The sequence below is a fragment of the Antechinus flavipes genome, chromosome 3, assembly GCF_016432865.1.
Source record: "Antechinus flavipes isolate AdamAnt ecotype Samford, QLD, Australia chromosome 3, AdamAnt_v2, whole genome shotgun sequence".
Classification (NCBI taxonomy): domain Eukaryota; kingdom Metazoa; phylum Chordata; class Mammalia; order Dasyuromorphia; family Dasyuridae; genus Antechinus; species Antechinus flavipes.
Genome location: NC_067400.1, coordinates 396067156 through 396092869, shown reverse-complemented (window position 1 = coordinate 396092869; position 25714 = coordinate 396067156). Strand labels below are relative to the sequence as shown.

The following is a 25714-nucleotide window of genomic DNA, read 5'->3' as shown; positions in this document are numbered from 1 at the left end:
GGAGGCTTAGAGAAGACACTTTCCCTATCCTTGTCCCAAATCTCCCATTTTAAATCACACTTTAAATACCTCAAGGATCCATCCTTTGGTTGATTCAGTTTCTGAATCCATTAGTGCACTTATGGCCCTTGTACAATTTAAGAGGCACTTTTCAAGAATCACTATGGATCAACAAACTCATTACCCTGCAGCCAGCTTGGTAATCAGACTTTCTTAACTTAGCTAGGAGTGTCCTTAAATGGACATGCTCCATTGCTGGGTCCATATTCAAAACCTTTCCAGCTGATTATAGCTTGAGCTTTCATTTTATTGATAAAGTCTTCAGAAAATCAGAATTGCTTCATCACCATCAGGAGACACAGAGTAGGACTTCAAATGGACTTGTCTCACAGGCTGAAATTTCTATCCTAGATCAGCTAACAAAGGAAGCTGATCTTAAAAATTGGAGACTAGAATTTGCAACTGAAGTTTGTGACTCTGGATTTTTTAGTTCAGTTTTCTGATCTTTCCTCACTTCCCCATCACACCCCAGTCTGGAAAATTAGGATAATACCTAACATGTCTATCTCATAGAGCTGAAGGAAGATCAATTAGGAAATTATATCAGAATGGCTTTGTACACTGCTAAAGATCCCAGACATGTGAGTTATTAGGAGTAATGACCTTCCTGCCTCTTCCACAAATCTGTGGAGGTGGTGGGAAGTAAGGGAATCTAGAGGCCATTGTCAGGATTTAAATGGACTGGTTTCTAAAGTTGAGGAATGAATTTGGATTAAGGTTTGCTGTGCTTTTCCCATCTCTGTCTGCCTTGAGAGATGTGATATCCAGGCACCTTGGAGTCATGGAGAAAAACCCTTCAGACTTGCCCAACATTAAAGGTACAGAAACCAAATTAAATGCCCAAATCTGGAGGGTAGAGTAGGTGGGCTGGAGGCAAAAATTCAAATCTATGTTTACCTAGAGCAAAATCACACACTCTTCCCCCTTTGCTATTCAAGGTCCAATGTCTTGCCATGACCAACAGAGGATGTCTAAAATTCCTACAATGGAAGCTACTTTTCATCACAGATTTGGGGGAGACCTGACTAGGAATGATGGGGAAATTATCTTCCAGGTTCTTGTCCTACCTTCTTCCTTGGGAATGTGAGGAACAGAAAGTACACACTAAACCTTCTAATATCAGCCTGCCTTGGTTTATTTTTACCACTCTTATTTAAGTCTTTCTCCAACATGTCTTGTAAATGTTCCCCTTTTCTCAAGATGCAATTCAAGTACTGTCTTTTAGATGAAACTTGCCCTGTTTTCCCCAACTACTTCCTCTTAACTTTTTATTATTTGTATCTTTATATGTGCACATGCTGGGACCCTGGAGGAAACTCCAATATGTGTAAGGTCCTTGAAAATTTTGATTTTTGTCTTTGTGTAGCCTCTTCTTAACATAGTGCCAGACACATAAGAAGTGCTTAATTTTTGTTTGTTGATTAATTCAGCAGGAAGTTGAAAATTTAAAATTAATCTTAGGGAATCTAGAGCTAAAAATTGAAATCATGAAAGCAAATAAAATTATTAAGAGAAAGAATGGCTCAAGACTTAATCTTGGGGTTTACATTTTCTCAGGAAGAAAAAGAGAGCCTAACAAAATATAATCAGAGAGGCAGAAGATGAACTATAACTGAACAATATCGTAGAAATTGAGTTCTGAGAGAAAATCAGATTGGGGAAAAGGACCCACTGTCTCAAATAATGAGTAGTAACATGATCCTGAGAAGAGATCATTGCAGTCTTTCCATTATTATAAAAGAGCAACTCCCAAAGATGGACAGTCCCTCCAACAAATGAAAATGTCATAGGTCTGAAAATAGTTTTGTATTTGAGCTACTAAATGCAGTCCAAATGAGTTATGGGAAGTATAAGGAAAGCATTTATTATATTGGAGAGGAATCTTTAACTTAATACACAGAATATCCATATGTGTCTAGGGGTAGTTCTAAGTTCGGGTAAAGAAAATGCCATCTTAACAAGGTTCAGAGAAAGAATATTCTATCATACTATGTACCTGACATGCTTCACTCAAAAAATATAACATTCATACTTCATAGAAAGAGGTGGTTTTTGTCATGGCATCAAAATGAGAAATTAAGAAATGAATGACTCAAATATTGTCATGGAGATCATTACTCAACACTTAAAGGTAAATCTTAAGGATACTTATATTTCTAAGCCAGTACTTTTGTAGAGATGCCAAGGATCTCAGAGTCTCTCTAATCAGTGCAGGAATCCCCTTTACAACATGCCTCATTGTTATTTGATGAATCACTGGCCAGCTGTTCTTAGCTCTGATTATTACTAAATTCTTCTGTGTATTGAATCCAAGTGTGTTCTCCTATTATTTCCACATATTAGTTTGGATTTGCCTTTGGTAGTCACATTAAACAACTCTTCCTCACAATGATTTTCCAAGTAATTTAATATATCAGGATGATTGAAAGAACATCAGAAAAAGGTGTTTTGAACTCAGCTCAATCACTGACAAGTCTCATAACTAACTTCTCAAAGCCTCAGCTTTCTCATTTCTAAAATGGGGGATGGTACACACATCATAATATTACTGCTATTTCATTTTATAATTGTTAAAAAAAAAAAAAAACTATGGGAAGGGAGCTATTGCTAGTCTTTACCTTTTTAAATTAAAATCTGTAATTCCTTCAACTGATGTGGATATCATTTATTCCCCCAAATAATTAGTCACATAACTTTAAAATATCTTTTTAAAAATATATATTTATTGTGATCCAAGTTGGGGAAGGCAAATGGAAATTTAGAAGTTTTGTGATAAGATGAACTTTCATAAAATTGTTTTATCTACTGGAGAGTAATGAAACAATGGAAAATGAGTCAGAAGAAGAGGAACATGTGAAGTATCACATAGTCAGTAATAAAAAGAGACTATGTAGTGGTATAATCTCTTTGAGTACAGCATGCATGCAGGAAGTAATTCTCCCCCCTCCCAGATTTTACATTAGTAAATATGCTGCTAAAACTAAAAATGATAAGGAAAAATTTGAGTAATGAGACAAAGGTAAGTAAAAAGGAGGCATCTTTTCTTATAAGACAAAGTTAAAGGGATTGAGAGTTGTTTATAAGAAACAAAGAACTCTGATGAACGCTTTGATTCTATTTTCAATATAATGCATTTTTAAAAGGCACATTTTTCTGTGACAATTATTCTCCATGTTTATAAAAGGGCAGGTGGATTGAGCAACAGGCCTGAAATCAGGAAGATCTGAGTTCAAATTCAATTTCAGTTATTTACTAGCTTGTGTGCCCCTGGACAAATCACTTAACTCTCAGTTATCAATCTATCTCAGTTCCTTATCTATAAAAATGAGCTGGAGAAGGAAATGGCCAACCATTCCAATATCTTTATCAAGAAAACCCTACGTGGGATCCCACAGAGTCAGACATGACTAAACATCAATAGTAACAAAAATGTTTACTAGAAATCTGATTTTTTTTTTAAATTGGATTACAATAAGAAAAAATGAGTTTGGGTATAAGAAATCTTCTTGATCCATTATTATTGGTAATAAAATCTTAAAATGGGCTAGACTGAGTTTATAGGTCTTCACCAAGAAAATACACATTCCCCTGCCTGAAAGTAAGCACTTGGAGAAATAATGGCTCAAGATCCCTTCAAAGAGTCTACATAAATTAGTTTAATACAAGAACAGATTTTTCACAGAAATAGCTCTAAGACTATAAGGACAACAAGGCCTTGGAAGTCAGGAGTTTGAATATTGCCTCAAACACATACTAACTTTGTGACTCTAGCAAATCATTTAACTTCCTCAGCCTCAGTAAAATCATGAGGTCAATGAATAATCGAGATATGAAAGATGGAGGAGTTTATAGATCAGAGTAGAATTTCCTCCGTTTATCCCAAGTTGAAATGAGTAATCCAGACTACAAGAAAGTTGTCTCACAAATAGATTTAAGAAAAGGGGGGGGGGGAGGAGGGAAGAACCCAGTCTTTTCTTTTCCTAATCCTTTTAGGTTTCGAACACTGAATGCCCATTTTGTGACATTACAGAAGATTAATTTTTGAAGTCATTTTTGGTCATTTTTAAAGTGCCTTCCAACTCTTAAGAATGTATGAATCATAAAGATTGGTTCATCCTGTTTTGAAGGCAGTATTTGAATTTGTCAGCAAAATCTGACAGAATACAACTTTTTTCCTTTAATATGAATAATTTACAAGCTGGAACAATTAGTAATTGAAGGGAAATTGAAATATTTTCCAGTAGTCTTGAAGATAAGCATTTTGGGCAGACTGCTAATAAATTCTTATATAAGAAATCTAATCTACCTGTGATAAAGGTACATTTTGAGAAGAAAAAGGCTGACTTTCTAATATGTGCATATAATGAGAATATTTGAAAAATTCATCTGATTGACTCCAATTAAAATTTCAAAGTTTTATCACATATTTTGTCATTATAGGATTCTATTGAAATAGACTACTGTGCTGTGGTCTACGAAGTCTTGAAATACTGAATTCTGAGGGTGGTGCCCAAACCAAAAGCATAACTCTATCAAAAGCATACAGGTCAGGTCTGGAAAATAGCCTTCCATGCCTGGATCATGTTGATACCCCCAGGGTATAATTTGGGAAATATTACTGTTAATTACAATTAACCCAACTTGGACAAGTATTAAGGATTCCAAATGTGGCTCTTTGAGCATAGAAGAAACAGAACTCCTTGCTTCTCATAACAAACCTGCCTAGCACCCTTCTGAGTGATGCAGGAACAGATAAATCATTCTGCTGGTTTTTTTTTTCTTTCTTTTTTCTTTTTTGCTGAGACAATTGGAGTTAAGTGACTTGTCCAGGGTCACACAGCGAGGAAGTGTTAAGTATCTGAGGTCAGATTTGAACTCAAGTCATCCTGACTTCAGAGCCAGAGCTACTGTGCCCCTAGCTGCCCTTTTTAAAGAAAAAAAATCACTTCAACGTAGAACCCTAATCCCAAAAGAAATCAGTAAATAGATTCCTGGCTGGTATTGGTGATATGAAGATTGGGCTAATACCATAATGGCATTTCATTGTACAGAAGCTTTTCTGCCTTGACAATGCTAAAAAAAACATTCTGACACCTCAGTTCTGGTGGGGGAACTCTGAAATGGGATCTGGCAGGAGGCCAAAGCTGATTGTAGCCTGATTTTTTTCCTTCCCCTTGGCAATCCTTCTGACAGTGCTCAGTGTGGAACATGACCTTGCCTGAGGTCCTACACAATGGCTGGATTATTCAAAATGGATCTCTAGTATCACTTGGAAGTAGGGGGAAAAGGTAATATTCAGATTTAACACTTCATAATGTTTTACTATATATATTCAGTCAAACAGGTTCAGCATCCTGCATCACAGGTATAAACAAAAGTAGGTGTCTATCTGACTTCCCCCAAAATTCATTATTTTCACACCACTCAGGTTTGTAACCTCAGAGTTATCCATTATTCTCACCTTTTCCTCACTCCCAACTCCTCATAAACAATTATTATGATTTGCCAAGAATTGTTAATTCTAACTCCATATCTTTTGTATCCCATTTCTTGCTCTCATATATATTTGCTGCTAAAGTTCAGGCCCTCATCACCACAGTTAACCTTTTTGTGTTCCTTCAAGGAACAGTTGTGCTCCATCTCCAAGAAACCTCCTTTAATATTATCTCCTTGTAATTTACTTGTGTACATGTCATATTCCACCAATAGAATATAAGCTCCCTGTGGACACAGGTATGTTTTATGTTTTGTCTTTTTATATCCCATTTCTAGTATAGTATATTGAAAGGATGTTTGTTGATTTGGATCTTATATGGGGAATTCCCAAAGGTAGATTTCCATAAATAATTTGCATTAGTCCACAAACACCAGGAGGTTCTCTGGCTGTAAGATGAATGAATCTGGATAATTAATTGTGCAAATAGATAGGATTCCATAGCAGATGGATCCATACTTCATAAAGCAAGTACTCACAATGCTAAGCAGAAGGTCAGAGAAGAGTGTTTAAAAAGCAGGGAATAAATCTGGGAAAGTTGGCACTGAGTATGAGTACTAACTTTGAAAGAGAAGAGGTAGGATCAATGAAACAGTGAGTTTGTCTCATGCAAATGCTTTGCCCTGACCCTTTAAAGTATATTTTTAAGGGACAGGTTATGGGGCATTATATTTTAATATGGACTCAAGCCATCTCTTTCTTCTCTTTCTTATTTGCCTATTAGCTTACTTTTGAGTGATGCAAAAGGTCTTAATAATGACAGGAAATAGACATGGTGAAAAGAACATTGCTTCTGGGATTAGAGGACCCAAGTTCCAGCTCTGCTTTATCTCTTCAACAGCTGCATGATCTGGGACACTTGACTCATCTGGCCTCGGTTTCTCTATTTGTAAAATGGGATGGTTATATTATATTTCCCTCTAAAGTCTTTTATCTATCTAAATTACATGTTTTTAATATAAGACATTATATGTCTTTGACATTATATGTCAGCCCAAGTAAACATCTCACATGATTTTATTACTTGTCTAGCTTCAGATGATATAGTTTGTAATAAATGGCTCTCCAAAGATAGTCATACTCTTATTTCACCATGTATGTTGTCCCAAATCTCCCAAAATCATCAACTCTTTTTATGTAATTATTCATTAAACAAACATTAATATAATTATATAATATAAAATTAATTATATATATTTGTATAATATAATTAATTATGTGTTTATGATTAATTATAGGATTAAATTATTAGGTACATGCTGCACTGGAATTTTATTTGTTGTACAGTCATGTCTTAATTTTTTGGACCATATTGTCCATGGGATTTTCTTGAGAGAGATACTGGAGTTAGTTATTTGCCATTTTCTTCTCTAGAGGACTAGGACAAACAAAAGTGTCCCAGCTAATGTCTGAGGCCAGGTTTGAACTTTCTGACTTCAGACTCAGTGTTCTATCTATTGAATCAACCAGTTGCTTCGGGTATTTCAATACTTCAATGAGTTCGGATCTCATCACAGTGGAGATCAGAATCTATCTTAGACCTTTTATTCTTGGCGATCCTTTCCAAAAATTCTTATAGACTCTCTAGTCCAATACCTTAGAGACTTTTCTCCAGGTTTTTTGCCATTGTACAGGTAAGTCATTCATTGTTCAGAATGTCCATCTGTTATCCCTAGTGCTCTTTACGTTATTGGCCTACTACCTTTTGTGATCATACATCTCCTGGGTGATATAATTTTATGTCACTTCATGCATATAAGTCAATCATTAATAATGTTACAATCTATCTAAATCCTTTCTTCAGGTCATTTGTAGTTTTGAATTTTTGGAGACTGTTGTTTTCCAAAATTTAAAACAATAAGGCTTCACCAGAAGGAATTCCATAGAGTTTTTAGCAGAATGATTATTGTATTTAAAAAAAAAAAAAAACTTTTTCTAGAGATCAGTTTGAAAGATATTAAGAATAAGTCCATAGTGGACTGAAGCCAGTTTGAACCAGCTTTGTTATTAAATTTTCAGTGGGAGCCTTTATACATCTCAGAAATTGGAAAATTGGACAAATTAAGACTTGATTTATTATTTTTTGATTGTCTAGATCTAAGGAAGTGATAGAGAAAATGTTAATGATTCAGATTACATTTGAAAAGTGTTTGTGATTACTTATTTTTTGGCTTAGCTTGTTTAGTTTTAGAGAAAGGACTGCTAAATGTTTACTAACATTCCTCTGACAAGTACAACCGTATGTAACCTGTTAAGGGAACTAGAGCTATCATCATATTACCTCTCATAATCTCCCTCTTGGAAAGGAGCTGCCCCAATTTTTACTTAGGGAGACATAGAGCTAGAGTGGAAATGCTTAGATGGACAGATCTATAGAGTTCATTCATCAGCATGGGTATATTTGTACCAATCATACAAACAGATGAGATATTTGCATTGTTAAACTGAAGAAGAAGAATGAGTTGGGGTAGGTTTGGAAATTGCAGAACTTCTTTAATGACCCTAAACTTCTCAAAGACAAAGGACCATTTTTAAAAATTATCCTACCAGGAGTGGTGTTTACATGAAGATTGTGTGTGGAACACCCAAAAAGTGAGCATCACTCGGAAGGCAGTCCTAAGAAGTATGGTGGCTATAGCAGTTTGGGATACATAACAAATAAGAAACAAATTGCTAAAGTTCCTTCCCACTCTAAAGTTCTACAATTGTATGATTCTTGGGCCGGTAATCATTAGAGAACATTAAGAATGAACATTGAAAAGAGCATTCTTGGGACTTTAGCCATTCATCCTTGTTAATGTTACACTGATTTTCTCAGAACAGTCCTCATGAAGAAAGTCTTGCACACTATAGTATATTCATTTTACAGATGAGGAAACAAATATAGAAAGGCTGTGTCACACAGTTTTAAAACGCTTGAAACAGCATGGGAAACTAAATCTTCTCAATCACAATCATCCATTCCCTGCTCCATCGACCATGCTAAGCTGTCACTTTGAAGGGACATGTATGCTACCTCAGAGTAAGCGTGTTACTCTTTGGTTTAAGAAGAACAGAAGAGCCTTCTGGTTCAAGATGAGAATGAAAATGTCAAATATTTCAAATGGAAAATATTTCAATATTTCTAACAAGAAGAGGGCAAAATAAATTAATTTTCTTAAGTTTAAACCCTGCAAATGAAAGCACATATGTCTTGTTTACTTGCAGTGAGAGCTGAGATAAATAATATGGTCAAATCCCTAGCCACAGAACCCCTCCTAGTTACATCACTGTAGTAGTACAAAAGTTGAGATTTTCAGCCAAATGACTTGTCTATTGACCTCTGTTACACTCATTGGGGAATATCACTTAAAAATAATAATGCATTCCTATAGCTATTAGATATAAAGGATTGGTGCCATGCAGAAAGGAGGAGAAAAAGAAAGATGAGGTCAGGATTTAAACTAGTTGGTGTTCCTACTGGACTGACTCCTTGGAATAGAAGCTAGTTCCTTTTTGGTTTTGTATCTCTAGCACCTGGCTCAGTGCCAGTCAAAGTGGGTGACTAATAAATGCTAGTTGTTTGACTTACACTGGGTGATTTGATGTGGAAGAGGTGTGGCTTCTTTCCTTAGTGCTGGAGAACTCTGGCATATGAGCAAAGGAGAAGTGGAAGGGGAGGGCAGGAGAGAGAAAGAAACCGTGTAAGGTAGGTGGGGAGAAATGGGAAATAGATGGCATAAATACCACTTAAATGTTTGCAGAGTAAGGAGGGTGCTTACCTTAGTTTGTGTTTTTGGCTAGTTGAGTTGACTCTTCCTGTTCCTATTTGGGGTTTTCTTATTTGTCCAAGGTCACCCAGCTAGTAAGTGCTTCAGGCCACACGTGAATGCCTGAGTCCGGACCTGACACTCTCTACTGCACTGGATAGCTGATCCATATCTCAATTTTACCCAGGACAAAACTCGAGGCAGAGGGATTAATTTACTAGCTTAGCCTCACATTGGATCTTTCTGATGCAATTCCATGCTGCTTCCTAGAGAAAGGGAGTGATTCTGTCCCAGTAGTAGTTCTCAAACCTTCCCTTGGTTACAGAGCATCCAGACTGATTCTGGAACTGGCATTCCAGATTTCCTCTGGGGTTGACTGGTTGACTTTATATTTGTTTGGTCTTGATTGTGGTTTTTAGTATCATGGATGATTTGAGGTCCTCACCTGGACCCCAACCTGCAAAATGGAACCAAACTACTCTTCTCTGTTTATGAATTTCTGTCCCATTCTGTTTTATCTCATTCCAAACTACTATTCCAGTAATATAGCAAGCGGGGTACAATTTGGTGGTACGGGTAGGTTTAAGATTTCTGACCTTTTGTTGTGCCGGGAAGAGATGGTGGGGGAGGCAAGGGTAGCGGAACTTGTCCTTGTCTATCCTGAAAAAATTTGTCCCATGCCCTCTGGCTCCAAATCTATGCCGGCGTCGCCCCACACCATGTCTTCGATCAAACCCTTGAACGAAATGTATTTAACAAATATGTGTTGAATTGAATCTAATAGAATAGTAGCAAACACTTCATATCCCCAAGATTAGTCTTCTGCCGGGCCAGCCTGAGGAGGTCACCCTCTGCATCCGGGTTTAACCCAGGACAGGCTTGGCAAGGATAAGAGTAACTAGCCCCTTATACATAGTACTTTCGTGTTTCTAAAGGGTTTCACGTGTTCCCTCATCTGATCCTCACAACTACCCGGTGAAGTAGGGACTATTCTTAGCCCTCTTATGCAGATGAGAAAATGGGCTGAGAGAGTGTCTGAGGTAGAATTCGAACTCGGGGTTTCCTGAGCTTCTTGCTTTATTCATTATGGTTATGTCACCAGAACCGTGTCTTCCAAAGTAATGGGGCTCGGTGAGGAGGAGAGGTATCTCACACTTGTTGCCTGGGTATGGGTAGGGAGGAGGGTGTGGGATGCCCGGGGGGAGGGATGCCCGGGGGCTGGGATGGAAACGTTCTCCTATTCTGGGGTCAGCTTCCGAGGCAGCCTAGTGGACGTGGCCCAGGCCTGAGCAACGAGGGGGGCGGGGCAGCAGCGCCCCTAGATAGCTGCGGACTCCACAGGCTAGGACCCTGACCGCTCGCTCCCGCCGCGGCCCCGCAGGGGGCGCTACAGTCTCGGCCGGCCCGGGCGCTCTTGGAGCGCACGGAGCAGGGGCCACCTGCGCTGCCGGGCCGCCGCAGCCTGCGCCGGGCGAGAGCCGGAGAAGAGAGCCGGCCACGCTGGAGGCGGCGCCCGTGTGGGCAGAAGGACGCCCCGTCCTCCAGACGCAGCCGCTCGTCTGAACCCGGGGCGGCGACGGCAGTGGCGGGTGGCGGCGGCTCCATCAACAGAAGCTGCTGCACTCGCTCCCTTGCTCACCTGCCCAGCCGGGTGCCCCCTCCCTTTTTTCCGCCCGTGAAGCCAACAGACCCTTGGCCCGGCTGGGGTCGCGAGGTTGGCCGGGGGCCGGCCCGGTCCGCTCCAGCGCCATGAACACAGTCCGCCGCAGACTGGGCTTTCCGGGCTGGGCCCGCGCCCCCTGCACGCCCCCGCAGCATCTGCCACGGCCGAGGGCGAGTAAGTGAACATCTGGAGCGCGCGCGCGCGTTTATCTGTGTGTCCGTGTCTGCTGTCCGTCTGTCTTCAGCAACTTGGTGGTGCTGATCTGTCCGGGGCTGAGAGCCAGGCAGGTGGTGCGGAGGGCCGGGTGCACGGGCCCCGGGTGGCTCCGAGTCCCCCAGACACCGGCAGTAACCGGTGGTTAGACTCTACCCTGTAGATTTCTTCCTCTTCTCCTCCACTGGTAACTGATCCTGTAAGGAGGCAGCTTAGATCTACAAAGCTTTAGATACCTAAACATTTTATTTGCATGGCAGAACTGTTGTTGAGGCTTGGGTGGGATACGGTCAGAGGCCGTTAGCAGTTTGTTCCGTGGGTACGCTGGTCAGACATTTAGCAATCAGGTACGGTGCAAATGTGGAGGAAAATTGAGGCCGATTCATCAGCCTTTGGGGGTGGGGGGTGGTCCTAGTTTGAAGTGCTAGCATCCTATGCACCCAACATACAGGGGAAGTTTGGGTTTCCACTGTATTGGTCCTTTTGATATGTCATTTGTTAGACTGATAAATAGGATGCTTGCCATAGTGCATGTTTCGATTTAGTAGTTGCCAAGCATGAAAAAAAGGGATCTTAAAATAATAAGTATAACCATCACTGTTTCCTTTGGCTTTCTTTTGGATCAACTTTAAGGTGCACTACAAGCCTCCATCAAAAGAAAATGGAAGAGATAAGTAAGACCAAGACCTAAGATTTAGGAGAAAACTATGAAACACAATTTTTAAAAAATGTTTCATTTTCCTGATCTTCCCTGACAAGAAAAATTCTTATCCAAATTGTCATATGATTCAGGAATCCTTTCTATAACATTACAGATAGGTGACCAGCCATTCAGTTTTTGTTTGGACCACTCCCGTGCTGGGCAGTTCACTTCTTTTTGACAGCCTATCTCTTTTCTTTTGAATTAACTAGTAAAATTACTAATAAAATTTAATTACTTGTTTAAAAAAATACAGTAAGTTGAAGTCTTCCTTGTGCAGTGATCCAGTTGGAGAAAAACAAAATAAATTCAAGACCTCTTCCATATTAGACTCTTTCAAATAATTAACAAGCATTAAAATCATCTCTCCAACATGATAACCCTGGATGAGTTTCAGTGTCTCTCTTTAAAAGTGGCTGCTTAGAACTAAATTTACTACTCTACATATAGTCATAGCTTTTTTAGCAGTTCCATCTCACTGTTGTCTCTGAGAGCTTTTATTCAAGGACAGCCCTAAAAGATTTTCTTAAGCTTAAACTTTTCTCCATTTTTCTCTATTGTAAAAAAAAAAAATTTTTAACCTGAAATATATATATATCTATCTCACTTAAATTTCGTCTTGTTAGTTTTGACTGATTGTCTCCAACTTGCCAACTTCTGAAGTCTTAATTCTTTCATTCTGCCTATTAACTATCATCACTAATTCTTGCATTCTGCAAATCTTATCATTTCTTTATCTTTAACAACATCTCTGAAAATGTTGAACAGTATAAGACTTATTAACCTGGCCTCTCTTCTAGACTGAAAGAAATCCATTAAGCCACTCTGTGAATGGATGTTCAAGTTTGAATCTTATGATGGTATGATAAACTCTTCCTGACCCCCATTTTGGGTTTTCTTGCCTATAAGTGGTTTACCATTTCCTTCTGCAGCTCCTTTTTACAGATGAGGAAACTGAGGCAAACAGAATGAAGTAACTTGCCCAGGTCACACAGCTAATAAATGTCTGAGACCAATTTTGAATTAAGATAGAATAATCTTCCTGAGTTGTGCCTAGAACTCTATATTCACTACACCACCTACTACCAAGTTTAATCTACCTCCTCCTTATTTTCAGCGATACCACAAAACATGGTAAAATTCTTGCTAAAATCAAGGTAAATTTATGTCTACAAAATTCTCCTGTTTTACCAATTCAGTCACATGCTTTAAAAAAGGAAAGGAATATAGTTTGTTCTTGGTATACCCATAGTGGTTGCTACTGATCACATCTTTCTTTTCAAATTGCTCATAAATCATTTGTTTAATAATCAGAATGTTGGAAGAGTGATTTCCCAAGGATCCATTCTTTTTTGAAAATAGGGAGGTAAAATGAATAGGGAGGATTTGCCTTTTTCCAGGGTTTTGACAACTTTTCCATTCTCCATGACTAAGAAAAAAAAATTACTGATCATAGTTCTATTATCACAACAGTAAGTTTTTTCTGTACTTAATAATATAATTTATCTGATCCCTGAGATGTGAAGTGATTGTAAATGTCTAGGTATTGGCTTCTCTATTTGTCTCACTTGTTTTGTATACTCATCCACTCAACTTTGGTAGTTTTACTTATTTATAGTCTGAGGGTCACTCTCCTTGAGAAAAACAGTGTGGCACAGTAGGAAAAATATTGGACTTGAAATCAAGAGGATCCTGGATCCAAATTCCCACTTGGAGACTTTTGAACTATGTTATAGACATCTCAAAGTAGTTAATATTCATTCCACAAATTCCCACTTTGAGACTTTTGAACTGTTATAGACATCTCAAAGTAGTTAATATTAATTCCACAGCACTCCATCCCACAAATGGGCTATCCATTTTGGCAGTCAGTCACAGGGGGGGAGAGTACCTGTTCTCTGGAAATTGAATATTATCACCTAAATCTTCTCCAAGACATGATTTTTCCAGCTGTAAATTGAGATAATAATGTATATAATACATTGGGAGGAAGTAGTGAAAAAAGGTACCCAAAACACTTTGTAATTTAAACGTCCTCTATAAGTGACAACTATTTGAAGATGATGATGATGAAGAAGAAGAAAAAGAAAAAAGAAGAAAATGAAAATAAAAAAAAGAAAATGAAAAAAATAGTTCATTGGATCATATAGTATTGGTTAGAAAGGATTGTAGAGATTCTCTAAATCATCATTTTGTATCTTACAGATGAGGAGTTGAGAGTTCTTTTTTCTTTCTGGCCACTATCAATACTACCACTCTACTCATGATAAAAGGAATTTTCTGAATTTATGACATTTGGAGATCCTTAAGTAAAATTTAATTTTAAAAGATAGTACTTTCAGTAAAAAAAAAGAGAGAGAGAGAGAGAGAGAGAGAGAGAGAGAGAGAGAGAGAGAAAGAAAAAAGGAAAAAGAAAACATATTGCCAGTATGTTACATAAAATGCACCAAATCAATTTACATTAATAAATATTAACTATCTACTGTGTGCAAGGGATTGTTCTAAGGGCTAGGAATACAAAAACACAAACATAAGTTCGTTGTCATTGCTCCTCATCTCTCCCTTTTAAAGAGCTTAATCTTATATCTCCTGGGGAGATATAACATATACAAAGATAAGCAAATGCAAGGTAATTTGAAGGTAGAGAGAACATTTAAGACTGGTGAATCAGAAAAGGTTTCTCATAGAAGGTAGAAGAGGAAGGGGAGAATGATATGAAATAAGGTTGGAAAGGTAAGTTGGAACCAGGCTTGAGGCATTAGTCTTTTATCATAGAGGCACTAGAGAGTTCATGAAATTTTTTGAGCAGGAGATGAATGTGTTCAGATCTGTTATTAGGAAGTATATTTTGGTAGATGCATGTGCAGCATAGATTGGAAAAGGAAAGGGAAACTGATAAGGAGGTTACTGTAATAATCCAGGTGAGAAATAGTGAAGGACTCAACAAAGACAGTGGCTATATTCTCCAATTGATAAATGGTCAAAGGATATGAACAGACAATTTTCAGATGAAGAAATTAAAACTATTTCTAATCACATGAGGTGTTCTAAATCACTATTGATCAGAGAAATGCAAATTAAGACAACTCTGAGATACCACTACACACCTGTCAGATTGGCTAAACTGACAGGAAAAGATAATGATGAATGTTGGAGGGGATGTGAGAAAATTGGGGACACTGATACATTGTTGATGGAACTGTGAATGAATCCAGCTATTCTGGAGAGTGATTTGGAACTATGCTCAAAAAGTTATCAAACTGTGCATCTTTTGACCCAGCAGTGTTGCTACTAGGCTTATATCCCAAAGAGATCTTAAAGGAGGAAAAAGGACCCAAATGTGCAAAAATGTTTGTGGCAACCCTTTTTGTACTGGCAAGAAACTGGAAACTGAATGGATGCCCATCAATTGGAGAATGGCTGAATAATTTATGGTATATGAATGTTATGGAATATTATTGTTGTATAAGAAACAATCAGGAGATTGATTTTAGAGAGGCCTAAGTTCACTTACATGAACTGATGCTAAGTGAAAGGAGCAGAACCAGGAGATCATTGTACATGGCAGCATCAATATTAAAAGATGATCAATTCTGATGAATGTGACTCTTGACAGCAATAAAATGATTGATGCCAGTTCCAGTGATCTTGTGATGAAGAGAGCCATCTACACCCAGAGAGAGAACTGTGGGGACTGAGTGTGGATCACAACATAACATTCTCACTCTTTTTGTTGTTGTTTGCTTGAATTTTGTTTTCTTACTCATTTACTTTCGTTTTTTGATCTGATTTTTTTTTTTTTTTTTTTTTGTGCAACATGGCAGTATGACCTCCTCCAGTGGAATTCAGCAGAGCATAGTAAGAAGGAGAATAGGAAAGATAGGCTTAACCCAATGTTGGGATTGCCTAAAATGTGACAAGTGATAGGACAAGGAATCCAAGATTAAATGTGTTTTATACAAGAAACTAAGCCTACTGCTTGCCATTGTTTGGGGACTTCGTTGGTTTTGAAACAAGTAATTATGGCTATAACTTGGTATGAGGATAGCTTTTATTAATCAATTCCAACAACCCAGTAAGCATTAAGTATTGATTACTTGAAATTCTTAAAAGTAATGAGGCATATGGTCTTGTGGTGCTTATAACTTAATCAAAGAAATTATACTGGGATATAAAACAATTTTTGTTATTTTTCAGTCATGTTCAACTTCAAGATCCCATTTGGGGTTTTCTTGGCAAAGATAGCAGAGTAGTTTGCCATTTCTATCTCCAGCTCATTTTATCGTAAGGAAACTTAACTAACTTGCCCAGCATCACACAGCTGGTAAATGTCTGAATCTGCATTTGAACTTCAGGTCTTTCTATCTACTGTACCCAACTACTTTCCAGCTAAGATTGCTTATTGGATAGGTGTGCTGTTGATATTTCAGGGGCAGAAGCACTGCATTACTTGCATCATTGATCTGACCCTGTGAAGAACTTTTTAAGATTTCATTAAGGAGATCTTAAATCTGAGATCTGAAAATTAAAAAATATACATATTTTGTTGTTTGTATTTTGGTATAATTGGTTTCCTTTGCCATCCTTTGCATTTTATTTTATCTATTAAAAGATATTATCCTGAGAAGAGGCCTAGAGGATTTGCTAAATCACAGCCACAGAGATCAAGAAAACACACAAAAGAGCCCCATCTTGGGTGTTTTCCAGATCTATAATCTCAGCTTCATCTATTGCTGAGCCTCCTCATCACTAAAGGCTTGTTTCTGCAGAACTGTTGAGAAACCCCCTTACAAATTAGGCTTGTTTTTTTCCCTATTAATAAATGGTATATTTTGTTTTGACAATCCTTTCAACAAATACCCTTCTTCCTTATAAATCAAGTCAAAGCTACCTCATAAAGTCATTGCAGTTGATAGTAAGTATTTTCTGTTTCTGAATTTTAACAGAAAGATATCTGCTTTAACTTTAGTGATTGGGACACACCATTGCCTTCTAAATTTGATTTGTCTTTTGTTGGATTTGGTTGTGTTTAGCTGATAGAGATTTTTATAGCTGAAATACCAGTTGTGAAGAAAGATAGATTACTTTCTAACATAGGAAGGTTGTATTTGTCTATGGCTGTATCTAAGAGAATATTTGCCTTCATTTATAGGATGTGGGGCATGATACCAATCCAATGGAGAGAGAGATGAGGGACACTAATTTCATGCTGTGGACCTGCCAGTTATAGAGCAAAAAAGGATTTATTCCTAAGATTGTTGTTAGTCTCTTTCACTTTCTCCTTTCTTTTAAGCAACCAGCACTTATCTACTCATCTGAGATGTGAGGAGAAAACAATGAGCCAAAAAAAAAAAAAAAAGCTTTTAGGATTATAAAGATAACCTCCATACCTTTCCAGAATCTGTCTGTCCCTCAGTTTCCTGAATTAGAAACAAGTAGTACCTTATCTCTCTACCCCTAAGGAATGTTAAGAAGGTCAACTGAGTTAATAATGTACTGGTAAACTGCCAAGCCTATAAAACCATACCTTAGTACTAGAGAACTGAGTAAACCTTTTCTGTATCACAACAAGGAAATTTTGAACACATTTCCCTGGATTGCTAGTATTAGGGGACTCTTTAAGTTTTAAGGCAGCATTATCAATGGTGTAGGAGTAGGGTTTGTGCCAGTTCTGATCCAAGTTCTGATTCATGCCCAGACTATTAGCCTCAGCTACTGATTAAAAGAATGGCCCAGTTGTATCCCATTAAACAATGATGATCATGTTCTGACACTGCCACCCTGTTTCTATGTGACTGCTCCTTGAACACACAGCCCTTCATAAAACATTTCTCATATGTAGAGCAAAGATCAGCTCATCCATCTACCAGACACTATATCATCATTTAGCCAGAACATCAATCAGCAAGACATAATGTCACTATGTGGAACATATAGTCCCAGGAAATGTTCTAAATCAGTAGCCCAAGTTCTTTTGGAGAAGAGCAGATAGTTTTTATTTGCTGAATTTCAGGGGGTGGGGGGGAGGGCGAGCTAAATCACTGATTGAGATCTTCCGGGAAGGCATCGTAGAGATCACTCAGCCCAACCCCTTCTTTTTCTAGAGGAGCATTTGGAGGCAATTAGGTGGTAAAATAAAGAGTGTTGGACCCTGAAGTCCAAAGACCTGAGTTCAAATTTAGCCTTAGACATTTACCAGCTGTGTGATCCTGGGCAAGTAAGTCATTAAATCTGTTTGCTTCAGTTTTCTCAAATGTAAAATGATGATAATAATAGCCCATCTCTCAAGGTTGTTGCATGGGATATTTGTAAACTGCTTTGAAAAACACAAGGTGTTATATAAATGCTATTATTGTTGTTGTTCTTATTGTTATTAAGTTACATTTCCAAAGCCACACATATATCTTAAAAGGATTTGAATCTAGATTTTCTGATTCCAAATTCAACACCTTTTTTAGAGAAATGGAGTTATATCCCAGAAAATGAAAACTGTTGGTGGAGGGGAGATAGTGTGCATCAATGAGTAGTTAAGTCTCTGACCCAGCTTGGGAGGGGAATAGACAGCTTGGATCAGGGATATCTACATTACCCCAAATAAAAAAATCTGGCTTCACTACTTTAAATCAAATTGGGAGAGGAAGGGGTTAGTGTTGGGTGCTATATCTGGTTGTTGCTCCACCTACTTAGAAATCCTTGTGAATTTAGGAGAAAGTAAGATGTGGCAGTGCCTTGATAGATCAGATAAAGCTTACATGGGACTCAAATGCCAGGTGTTTTTAGGTTGCAAGTTTGGAGGAGGGGAGAAAGAGATTAAATACTGTGATATAAGAACCAAAACATTTATGAAATCACTTGGGAATGAATGTACCCTGATTTAAATCCCAGCTCTTCTGTGCACTATCTGTAATATTCCCTGGACAAAGCATTCCCTTCTCTGAGTCTTTTATTTTCTCCCCATGTAAAATAGAGTAGAATTCTTTATTATATGATTGTCTTTCTGGGAAAAGAAGGGATACAGGAAAAATTTTAGGTAACATAGAAACAAAAGATAGCATAAAAATTTATTTTTCAAAAAATGTAGTTGTACCATTAATGTAGTTGGACATATTAACTGTCTACACCTTTGTCTACTAGGTATTAAACTCATAGATATTTCTGTGAATATTAGTAGATTTTGTTAATTGTTAGTAGATATTTCCATGAATATTTGTAGATTTGGACAAAAAAAAAAAAAAAAAAACCTCTGCTTTCTCCTGGGCACTTGAGGAAATAATTATCTCTACACCCCAACTGTGAGCAATTGCACACATCTTTGTTTTGGAAGGAAAAGTTGATAAATCTCTGCTGTGATGTACCTTTGTAACTCTTAGATAATTATCATATACACTGTACTTTTAGCTGTGTACATTTTTTCCAGGAAGCTGAGAAGAAATTTTTTTTTTCCTAGCTGCAGAAAGCAAAGCATGAGTTTCTTCTTATTTGAGGGAGTCCATACATGTGATAGTCTCTCATGAAGTTAGTCTCTGGATGGGCCAGGTCCCCATTACATTTTCTTGAAAGTCTTAGCTGAGTAGAAGACCTGGTTTGTTTTTACAGAATTTTCAATAACTCAGTGAAATTCTTTGACCAACTCCTACATCTGTAGCCATGCTATGCACTTATGTTTAGTTTAGCTTTGCAGACCTGCTTTATTTTTCAGACTGTGGAGTAAAGGATGAAGATTAAGAGATAAGTACCAGTCTGCAAAATATATTTGAATAAGAACTTTCATTAGTTTATGTGCTTTGCAGAGAAATAGTTACTTCTACAACATGTCTAGAATTCCCTTTTCTAGTATGGTTTAGGCCCAGTTTACGTCCAGGTATTTTTGCTTTGGGTCCTGAGGCCAGTTTTCCACTCAAACCTAGCTGTGAGCCTAAGGAAGTTTAGCAGGGTCATATCTCCAGAAGGGGTTTATTGCTTCCTCTAAAGACCTGATGAAGACAGATTAGTTTACTGGCCCTGTAGTCCAGGGAGTCCCCTTGTGCTCCCTCTCTTACAACTTAAGATGTTGTTTGTGGCTTAGTACTTAATGTTCTTACTGTTAAAGAGTGTTCAGTGTCTTCATAGAGCACCTTAAAAAATGTTTGGAAAAAAGAATTCTTTTACCATTCCACTTCACACGCTGAGAGGGAGTCACTTTAGTATTTTGGCAAGTGCAAAGGACACTTGATCTCAAGAAAAACAAAGTATGAGTCCTTTGTAGGCATGTGAACTAGGAAGTAGGATAACATCATTTTGCAGTTTCTCATAACTCAAATGCAGCATGATTTTTCATTACATTCATTGTGCTGTCTAAATGTTCACTTTTAGTGGTAAAGAGATCTTTTAACTTTCAGTTCTTTAAAGGGAGAATCAAAGAAGAATAGTCCTGAAGTTATATGAAGTTGAGAAAAAATGGATTTCTATTTTTTTGTTGTTGTTTATTATTATATACATGCCAGTTTTATTATCTTTTGTCAAGTAAACTAAAAGGCCATGGGAAATGAACTCAGAATTTAGTATATTAGAAATTGAAATGTGATGCAATCAACCAATTTGTCCCATTTTAACAAGATGAATACAAAATACCCACAGGAACCTGAAACATCTCATGTATTTGGCACATACTGTCCTAGGAAGCAACCAAATAACCTGTTGGATTGTTGACTTAGATTAATGGTTAATACATTCCTTGGAGTCAATCCTCCTACAGTATGAAATACTATAAAAAATAACAGCAACATATATCATATATAACAAACCAGCCTTTTGTTGAGGACTTGTCAATGGATTAATGATTATGAAATACAGGCTGGTCTTCAGTGAGATATTTAAAATTAAAAGTTAGACTTTTAACTATGTTTTAAGAATTTAAGAATTTCTCATTAATTGTGAAAATCCAAAGGAGACTGTTGATCTCTATAATAAAAATAGCAAGAATAAATAGCATTTAAATACTTTTTAAAGGTTTACAGAGTACTAACTTGTCTCATTTGGTCTTCACAACCACCCTGGGAGGTGTATGTTATTATCTACATTTTCCAAGTGAAGAATGGAGGCAGAGTGATGTGACTTGCCAGGATCACTTTTGATTAAGGCAAGATTTGAACTACCTGCTTTCACTTAAAATTTTTGAGCAGCTTGTCAATCAAAATGTTTTTCAGTTCTATAGTAGCCCTCTTGTCTCAGAACTGCTTTGATAACCTGTGGCATATCAATGACCGTTTTCGACTGGATTATTAGGCAATTACTAGTCAGATCTGGTCTTTTGCTATTGTTACTACACAGGGGTGACCTCTGCCCAAGCTACTACAAAACAGGGATGTGACAAGAGCATACAAATGTGATGAGTCTAGGGCCTGGATTTTTTTGGGGGGGAGTAGTAAATATTTGGGGAAGCATCCAGCACTGCCTCTACAATCTAGGGGCTAGTGAAGACAGAGCCTTCCCTTCCATTGACAAACATAAGATTCACAGCTGGTTAAGGGGAAGGGCCCACAAACTGAAACTAGAACATTTATTTATAGCTTGTGCTTACAAGTATACTAAGAGTGCTAGGATTGGCTTTCTGTGATGACATGAGAAATACTAGGCATGTGGAAACTCTCCCCACCCCTCTTTTTGTTTCTTTGAATTTCCTTCTATTTGTTGCAGGTAGTCTGTAAACAGTAATATCAGAGTAACACGGAAGGTGAAGAAGGAGGCTCATTCTGTGGGTATGTAGTATGCCTTCTGCTTTGTTGTGGCCCTGTGTATTGTATTGTGGTTCAGATCCAGATCATGGAGATAACTCTGAAGGAGGCTTGGATTACTGAGGTTTGAATCTGCATACTTGGTGCCACCTGTATACATAGCCTCAAAGCCATCAATATCCCTATGGATGTCGATTCCCATTTGGAGTAAGGTTTGGCTAAGGACTCATCGGGAAATGTGACCTACAGACATTTGTTTGCTCATTAAAAAAGAAGTTGTGATAGTGTCTGTGTATAAAATTTTCATAGGATACTCTCAATGGTACTTGGCATTTATGTAATACCAAAGTATGTTTAGTGAAGCATATGGAACTCAGTGTCCCAAGGACTGGTGACCAGCACAGTCATGTATTGGGGGGAAGGGGACCTCTCTGACCATTTAGGAAAGGAGTGGCTTTGCCAGTGGTCCTTTTAGAGACCTGAATCAATCTACAAGTAGATGGAAGAATGATAGTAGGAATATAAAATAATATGAAATAAGAAACCTTAATATAGTTTCCCTAAAAGTTGACAAGTAGAGAATTCAAGCTATATAAAAAACAGGACTTTTAAAATGAAAAGAGCTCAATAATGAGCTGTAGTATGCAAGGTGAGCAATCATAGAAAGGCCTTCAGGATGTGGTAACTGAGATAATTAAAATCCATGGTGTTCGTGATTTTTAGTCTAAGAATTCTTTCACATTATTGGTAAATTAAAAAGATAAACAAAAAACTTGTTTGTTTACCATTTGTAAGGCATCTTAGTTCTCAGTGGCTACAAGGAAAATTCTGCTTTTTTTTTTAGTGACTCCTTTAGGTACCATGTTGGTAACAAAGATAAGATATAGCACTGGTTAGTACAGAAAGTAATTATACTTTGCTTCTCCTGAGATGGCATCTATTAATTTCATGTGTGCCTTACAATGACATCACATTGGTCATTTTAGACTTTAATACCTCAGAGCAGGAATTCTATTTTAATTCTCAAGATGCTCCGTGAAATTGTAGCGAGGTATCTCTTATGCTCCCAAGACCTGTGTTGCCTGTGTTTTGTACCAGGCTTCCCTGTCAACTCCATCCATTGGCCCTGGGCCTGCCCTCTAGAATTATACAGATAAAACTACTTCACCATCTACAACCCTGGGCTCCAGATTCCTGTTGGATTGCATGTCCTTATCATATCTCTTACACTCCTTTAAGATTTACCTGATTAATAAAGTGATCCTATTACATACTTCTTCTAACCTCAAATTACAAGTAGCTTACAAAGGTATTATGCAAATAGTTGTAATAGTTTTATCTTCTCTTTGGTGATTTATTGCTTCATATTTTTAATATGGCTCTAGATGAAAGCTGGAAAGTTTAAAGAAAAACAGAAACAAACAAAAAAGCTTTGTGTAGTTCTTGCTGGTAGGAATATACAGCCAAGCAATTTGTAAAAGCCATAGAAATCTCTTTAGAGTTGGAAGCTTTTATTTGTCTACTTTTGCCTTGTAAGATCACAAAATGTTGCCCTAGAACTTAGTCTGCTTTCTTCCAGTGGCCTCCCTCTAATCCCCCAGATATAGTGACTATGATTTTTCATCTGTCATTAAACTTCACACATTCAAGAAGCTACACAAAATAAGTCTAATCCTTCTTTCTAACTGACAACCTTTAGAGTATCTGAAGCATGCTGTAAAATACAAAGTGGTTGGGTGAAGTTATGTGATCTTCTAAGGTCTCAATTCCCTCCAAGTCTCTGCTTGTCCAGGCTATAAGCATCTTGTTATCAATCCTCCTTTGATATAATTAATTCTCTCCTGTATATAACTGGTCCAGTGATCCATTTTTTGGATAACTTTGGTGATTGGAAGGTTTTTTTCCTAGGTTGAGCTGAAATCAGCTTCCTTGTAACTACCAATCAACTCCTTTCAGGAAAAGATCTTGAATTCCCTGTGGAAGAGAGCCACCTGTTTAGCTAACAAAGCATATGGAAAGGACATTATTTACTCTCTTATTTGATAATGTTAAGTGAGTCAGAATGATACTTTATTCTCTAACTTGGATTTCTTCCTCCAAGTTCTGGCACAGATCCCATGAAATAATTTTGCAGTATTGAAAGCAGTGGTATTCTGGTAGATCTTTTATAATTGGTTTTCCAAAAAAAAAGGATACAGACTCCTAAGATTAGCTTGAATTATTAATATATGACTAACATTGGACTTTTAAAAATTTAGACAATCAACAAATTAAATCAAATTCCAATTTCAAGAGTTTGCCAATTTTGAGATATAAGTTCTTATACTGAAAATTTAACATTCAGCTCTCTTGAGAGTATGTATGAGCTAGCTCCAGCATACATCTGATTGGAAGGGACCTTAGAGATAGGTTTAGTCTAATCTTCCAGTGCAGGAGAGTTAACTGCTGAATGCTTCCTAACTGCTGAATGCTTCCAATGGGAGGAAGCCCATTCATTTTTTTTCAACTGAAACTTTTCCTTCATATTTACCTTTTATTAAGACGGTAAGATTTGCTGATCATAGAGCTGGAAAGGACCTTGGAAATAAACATACAATTGCCTATTATGGGATGTCATCTTCAATTTAGTTGATCCCACCCACCCTTTGGGGTTATGCAGTTGGCCTCCACTTTGGATTGTTACTCTTTCATATACATGCCAAGTATTTTTTTTCCTTTTTCAAGCTAAAAATTTCACATTCCTTCAGTAGCCCAGTATGACAGCTTTTAATACATCCCTTTTGATAATATTTGAAGATGTGACACTTTGGGTTTTTAAAATGACTTCATTTTAACTCTATGAAAAAATTATCTATTTCTTTCAGAATCTTCATGTAGGAAATAAACCCCAAAGGAAATAATTTACTATAATTGAATATGGTTAAATGTTTAGTTTAAATGTTTAATAAAATGATAAGGAGAATTTAGCAACTCCTGTTGGTTCACTTGAAAAATCTGAATTTTGGAGCATTACACAAAGTGGGAACCTGCTAGAGCTCAGTCATGAGACAGACACACACAAACCTGTATATTGTCATAGATTCTCAGTCAGCTTCTACCTTTGTAGTTTGAGGGGAAAGAATGGATAGATGGGAACTGGGAAGACAGCTGAGTTTTTCCCAACATATATTTTTGGAGCTATCAGATGGATTTGAGTCATGGTTCATATTCTAGGCAATAGATTATCCTTAAGTTTCTTTCCCTTGAATCTTTTGCCCAAGATTTAGCTATTTAGGAGAATACTGAAAAGTTGTGAACATTGTCAAATGAGAGAAATTAATTTACTGATCAGAATCTGAGTTGAAAGGGAGAGAAGGATAACCCCGAGGGAGGAAGTGGGGTCATCACTGAAAACTCCCTTACTCTGTCCTGGTCAGACCACACTGAGAGTGTTTGGTTCTTGGGCAGCACATTTATTAAAGACATCAATGAGCTACAGCACACCCAGGTCCATATGGTAAAGACCTTTGAGTTTATGCTGTGGCAATCAAACCACTCTTTATTAAGTGCCTCTTCTGGGCCAGGCTCTGGGCATATAAAAAAGGTAAATGAAGATTTTATGATCTAACCATATGAGGATTCACTGAAACAATAGGGGATATATAATCTAAAAAGAAAGCTTAAATTAAGGAAGGAGTTGGGAAGTTGAAGACATGACATATCTTCAAATATTTGAAGGGCCATTCTCCAGGAAGAGAGATTAGACTTGGAAGGAAGAAGGGACAGATATCAAAGGACAGAATTAGAAGCAAAGAGCAGAAGTGCAAATTTAGGCTTAGGGAAAAACTTCCTAAGATTTAAGAATTCTTTAGGCTTGAATTAGATCAGGTGGCCAGTTAAGGCCCCTTTCAAGTCCAATACTAGTTGTGATCAATGATGAAATAGTTACATTTTTATGTCTATATATTAAGAACATTCTTCCTTTTCCCCCCCAATAGTATCAACATCTCTTCACCAGCTAAAAATCTTGCAGTTTTGCTTAAAGAAAAAAGGGAAAAACAACAATAATTAGCCTATAATCAAAGCTTAATATCTTTACCATTTTGACAGGTAATTTAAAAAATTTAATTCTAACTCTTACAG

The 25714-nt window shown here is 37.4% G+C and overlaps 1 protein-coding gene across 1 annotated transcript in view; it reads left to right on the top strand.

The window, feature by feature from the left end:
- The window catches only part of C3H2orf88 (chromosome 3 C2orf88 homolog), a 49712-nt gene that overhangs the window by 18613 nt on the left and 5385 nt on the right, over positions 1-25714 (top strand). The window lies entirely within an intron of this gene.